The following is a 6,000-nucleotide window of genomic DNA, read 5'->3' on the forward strand; positions in this document are numbered from 1 at the left end:
AATGTGGAGTAATACGCTGCACCTCAACAAAGGTCAATGTATATAGAGTGCGTCATCTATTGGGAAAACGCCAGAATTGCGGGGAAAAAACGTTAACAAGGTTTATTAATATAATTTCATCAAGTTCTGCGGGCTGGATTAAAAAGCTTAACGGGCCGCATATGGCCCCCGGGCCGTAGTTTGCCCATGCCTGGCTTAGCCCATTGTTCTACTCTCTCTATGCCTACGAATGTGTGGTAATGCACAGCTCAAACACCAGCCATAAATTTGCTGACAACACAACTGCTGTTGGTGGAATTTCAGATGATGAGGAGAAGGTGTGCAGGAGGAAGATGGATCAGCTGGTAGAGTGAAGTCCCAGCAACAACCTTGTACTCAATGTCAGAAAGACCAGGGAATCGATTGTGGACTTCAGGAAGTGGAAGTTGATTGAACACACACCAGTCCTCATTGAGGGATCAGAAGTTCCTGGGCATCAACATTTCTGGGGCCCTGTCCTGGGACCAACATTTAACATGATTACAGGGAAGGCACATCAGCAGCTATATTTCATTGGGAGTTTGGGGAGAATTGGTATGTCACCAAAGACAGTCATGAGTTTTTGTGTATGCATTGTGGAGAATATTCTAACTGGTTGCATCACTGTCTGGCATGGAGGAGCCACTGCAAAGGACTGGAAAAAGCTGCGGAGAGTTGTGGATTCTTCCAGCTCCATCGTGGGCATTGACTTCCCAGCAACCAGAACACCTTCACAAGGCAATGCATCAGGAGAGCAGCATTGATCACTAAGGAGCCCCATCACCCTGGACACGTTCTCTTCTCATCGTTCCCATCAAAGAGGTGGTTCAGGAGCATGAAGAAACATGCTTTGCAGGAACAGCTTCTTCTCCTCCACCATCAGATTTATGAATGGACAAAGAACCCATGAATGTTACTTCAGTATTTTCCCTCTCTTTTTGCACTACTTGTTTAATTTTCTTTTTTAATATGTACCTGTTATTGTAACTTCATAGTTTTTACTATTATGCGTTGCAATGTACATCTGCTGAAACATAACAAATTTCATGACATATGCCAGTGATATTTAACCTGATGCAGATTCTGACTCCAGGATCTCACGAGATGGTAGATCAGGCAAGAGTGGCTGAATGGTAGCAACTCTAGCTATATTTTATGATCTTAGAAATCAATGATTCAGTGCACTCAGAGAGCTATTAACAGAGCAATGCAATGAATCCCAGCATTTCCCCCACTCCCACCGCCACCTTCCATTCTTTCTCTGAACACTTGCAAAGTATTCTCCCTCAAGGTCTTCTCCAATTCCCTTCCAGACTGCAAGATCCAGTTCATATGTATGCTCCATAAAAACATTTATCCTCATATTCTCCTTGTATCTTTGGCCCCAAAATTTAACTCCCGCCTCATTAATACTCATTCTGCTTTAAATTCATGGAACACATCCAGGAGTATACTGGAAGGGTACATGGAACCAATATTAAATACTACTCTGAGAATACTTTACAAGGGTGTACAGACTCTTTTGGAGTTACCTGTAGAATTCTGTGGGATCACACTGCCTGGAATGCACCATGTGGGCTCACAAAACCAACACAATGGAAATGCACATGGGCACAGAACCTCTCCAGCTGAAAACTATTTTGGTACATAGAATATAATGCAATCCACAAATATACAAGAAGATTCACCAAATGTTGACAGAGATGTAGCATTTCAGCTGTGAGTAGAGACTGGGTGGGGGGGGGGTTGGTACTGGTGAGATTGGTTTCTTTCTCTTTTCTTTGAGAAGACTCGGGGATGAGGGGCAGAACTCGGGGATGAGGGGATGTGTGATATAGAACATGTTGAGTGGTATAGGTAGAATAGCAAGGAGAATATTTTCTCCATAGCAAAGATGTCCAAAGGGAATAGACATAAGAGAGGGCCCTCGAGGAAGATCAGAGGATGGTTGAAATCTGAACATAATGCCTGTTAGAGGCAGGTACTCTCGAGTATTTTAAGAAATACTTAGGTGAACATTGGAAACCAAACAGAAGCTCACAGGCTGCGTTGAAAAATAGGATTAGAGTAGGTAGATTCTTGGTGGCTGTCACTATCACTGCAGAGCCTGTTTCTATTTGCCATGACTCAATGACCCTGCACAGGTACACAGCACTTCTAAATATAATACATCAGTGCTCAGACAGCCCAAAGGTGCACCGAGCCTGTCTGGGAATAAACTTCAAAGGTATTAATAACACCTCAGGGAATATGAAGACACTAGTCATACTGTATCTGTCAGAGACCTGGATATTGGGACTACCTGTTAGAGTGATATTCCCCGAGGAATCCCTGCCATGCATTCTTAGAGAAATCCTGTCTACCTGTGCTCTCAATCCCCTAATACCTGGCCTGCACATTCCCAGAGGTGCTTTGATGTCCTGGTGCCCAGCATACCAGTATTCAATCCTCCAGCCGTGATCTAGTAGGGCCTAGCCCACTTACAGAGAACTGGTGCAATGGTATCTAGCACACTGACAGGGTGCTCAAGGGGACCTGGCCCTTCAACAACGTTCAGCTCTCCTGCGGGTGCTCTCCCATTTTTGACTGTTTTCCAGCCTGGTTCTCCAAAATGCTCTCCATTAGTCTCACTGGGTGCATCCCAGCAGAGAGTTGGAATCCACTGTTCAGCCGTTTAACCGCTGGTATTCCATCCGCGGACGGGTGGTCTTGCAGCGACCTGCGCTGCACGGGTCCATTCTCCAACCCTTGTCGTCCAACGCCTTCTCAGTCCACCCACCACCGCCTTCCATCGCCTAGAGATCAAAGAGCCGCTCGGTCCTCCAGCAGGAAGGTTGCTGGTTCCTGGTCGGTGACAGCGGGGTATCTGGCAGTCAACGGCTTCTCCACTCAGAGTAAACCCAATGGCCGTGACTCTGCCATCGCACGTTATGGAGACCACGAATACTTAATTTTGTGTGATTTTCTCTAGCGCAGCGGGGGAAGAGCAGGAGACAGGCTGTCGTTAGGTTAAACCCTTCTGTCGATAGTGTTTAACTGCGCTTTAGTAAGGTTAATATATGTGGATTGGCAAGTGGACATGCTATTGGCTTGCTGGGGCTGGGTATCTTGGCCAAGTGGAAATGTTGCAACTAATTCGGAAGTCAGCCCACGTGCGAGAACTAGAACCAAAGGCATCAGGCGCCAATGATGTGGGCACAGGGTAATGTACCAACCAAGGATTCTCGAAAACGTGTTGTGGTAGAAAGGAAGGAAATGTGCAGTACGCAACCAATCTTCACAAACAGAGAGAATCAGCCCTGCGTTCATACTTTGGGCTTGCAACATCCCATTTGTTGCTCCCTCCCACACACCTTTGGGCAAGTGTGTCCCAACTTCCCAAACGCCTGTTGTGAAATCGGCCCAGACTGGGTGAAGACTCGCAGCCGTTCCTCGGTGAATTAAATCCCGCGAGCTGGTTCCTCAAGGAAGCTCCGGGCGCTTGAAGCGGCGCTTCGACCCGCCATTCTGGACTGAACTTTGTTTCACGGTGTCTGGGTAAACCAGTCTCGCCGGCGTACGGCACCTGTCTGTGACTCTCTTACTCAGCAAGGGGAGAGTAATTTTTCCTAACGCGACTGCTCTTTCAGCAAACACAACGACTGGCGGCGAGTGGGGTGGCAGGGGAGGGGGGAGCACGGGGTTTTCAGGTTTTTGAGGTTAAAATCGATTAAAGTGAAATATAAAGAAAAAGGAAGATCTGCGTGGGAAAGCTAGCTGGACGTGGAAAGGGAAAGCTCTGTAGGAAATGAGCTCGATTTGAAACATTCAGGGGGGTTAGAACAGAGGAGAGCGAGGAGGGGCAGACGGCTAGTGATGGAAATGCACCCGGAGACTGCCGAGACGTAATCAGCGGAGCCCTGTCCACCTCTCACACTGTAAACAGTCTGGCGTCATAGACTGGGGCAAGATAGCGAGAGGGAAGTGACAGAGCGAGGTGGGGGGGGGGGCAGACGGGCAGAGACAGACATAGCTAGAGACATACGCACACTGGCACTGAGAGGGAGCGACAAGACGGCGAGGATACTGTGAGGGAAGGGTAGTTGAAAATGAGACTGGGGAGGGAGAAGGAAGAGTCCTGTGCACTTCAATAAAAGGGGGTAAACAACCAATCTTGTGGATTTTCCCAATCCAAATAGACACATGAAATGTGAGATGTTCGGACGGAAAGGATGAGGGATTGAGGAGGCGATGGTGGGGGGGGGGGGGGGGGTGTCAGGGGAGATGGAGACAGGATACAGCGAGGGAGATAGACAGAAGGAGATATTCATAGAGGAGGTAAAAAACAAGGGAGAGAATAGTGTGAGAGAGGGACAGAGTGAGGGGAGGGGGCAAGGAAGGAGAGATATTCCTACAGGTAGAAATAAAGTAATTGGAAAGGCAGCGGCTGCCAGAGAGTGGGCTGCGAACGTACCGCTCCGATCATGTTCCCCACACTTGCATCGCGGGTGCACCATCCGCCCCTGGCCCCAGTCTCCGGGCTCCTTACCTGCTGCAGCCGGTCACTGCCTCGGGCACTCTTGACAGTTCGAGACACATCGCGCTGAGGATGGAAGAAGCAGAGAGGAGCCGCCCACAGGCCGGACCAGCCTATCAGAACTTCGGGAGAGCGCCCAGACACGAGGGCGGGGCCAAAGTTTCTCGGTTCCGAAATACCAGTTCATCCTCCCACGGGTGCTGTCAATCAGACCAAAAGGCTTCGAATCCTGCTTTCACACATTCATTTCATCTTAGTTCAGTTTAGAAATTATCACGGTCCCGTCCGAATCGGTGTTAATGCACTCCTTTCTCACAACGATGTCTATTCCAGCTCTGTCAAAACCGGCAGTCACTCTCCAAATTCTTCATTTATTATGTCTCTCCAAACCAATTGCTATTATCGAAACAAATCTTGTCCAGATTATAGTGTCGATCAAAACACTATTAATAATAGTTATTTACACCTTACTTGCCCCAGTCCTGGTGAAAACTGTTAATTATATGTTATCACGAACGAAAGTTACAGTATTGTCCAAATTAGTGTTTTATAAAGCCCAGTCCAAACCAGTATTTGATACAAGTCTAATCATAATCCTTGTTAATTATATCCCCTGGCAAACCAGAATTTATTTCAATCTTGCCAATCAGTGTTTATTAAAATCCCAAACAAACCAGGGTTTATTGATTTCCTCAAACAAGAGTCCTGATAAAGGGTCTTGACCTGAGAAGACAACTGTACTCTTTTTCACAGATGCTGCCTTGCCTGCTGAATTCCTCCAGCAATTTGTGTGTGTTGCTTTATTACATTCCTGTCCAATTAATGTTTAATTTTGCCCAATGCAAATAAAGATTTAATATAGTTCCCCAAACATTGTTATATCCTAGCCCATTAAAAACGTTGTGAATTACAGTTTAATTCAAAACAAATTTCATTATATGCAGATCAAATCAGCGTTTATCACAGTCCTGTTGAAACCAATGTTGATGAAAGTCCAATACAAACCAAGAATCACTATATAACCCTGTACAGACCAGTGCTTGTTAATGTTCAGTAGTTAGAATCAAGTTCAAACTCGATAGCTACATATGAACATACAGTACAGATTATGGAAGAATAGGTCATTTGGCACTTTAATCCTCCTGCATCATATAATATGTTCATGGTTGACCAGTTTCATACTATAATCTCAACTTCCCATTCTTATCCATCTATCCACTTCTACCCTCTTGTTTACCAGGCATCTGCCTATCTCTGAATTCAGAATAATCATAGACTCTGCTTCACAAACAAGAGAAAATCTGCAGATGCTGGAAATCCAAGCAACACACACAAAACACTGGAGGAACTCAGCAGGCCAGGCAGCATCTATGGAAAAGAGTACAGCGGACATTTTGGGCTGAGACCCTTTGACTCTGGTTCCATTGCCATTTAAGGAAAAGTGGTCTAGAGATTTACTGTCCTTT

At 46.2% G+C, this 6,000-nt stretch overlaps 1 protein-coding gene across 1 annotated transcript in view; it reads right to left on the reverse strand.

Annotated features, from left to right (window-relative positions):
* Window positions 1-4,577, reverse strand: part of baiap3 (BAI1 associated protein 3) — a 222,272-nt gene extending 217,695 nt beyond the window's left edge. The window contains exon 1 of the mRNA XM_059978679.1: window positions 4,547-4,577. The gene's annotated coding sequence lies outside the window, so the exon portion shown is untranslated. The remainder of the gene's footprint in view (window positions 1-4,546) is intronic.
* Window positions 4,578-6,000: the final 1,423 nt, after the last annotated feature.

The sequence above is a fragment of the Hypanus sabinus genome, chromosome 9 (assembly GCF_030144855.1).
Source record: "Hypanus sabinus isolate sHypSab1 chromosome 9, sHypSab1.hap1, whole genome shotgun sequence".
Classification (NCBI taxonomy): domain Eukaryota; kingdom Metazoa; phylum Chordata; class Chondrichthyes; order Myliobatiformes; family Dasyatidae; genus Hypanus; species Hypanus sabinus.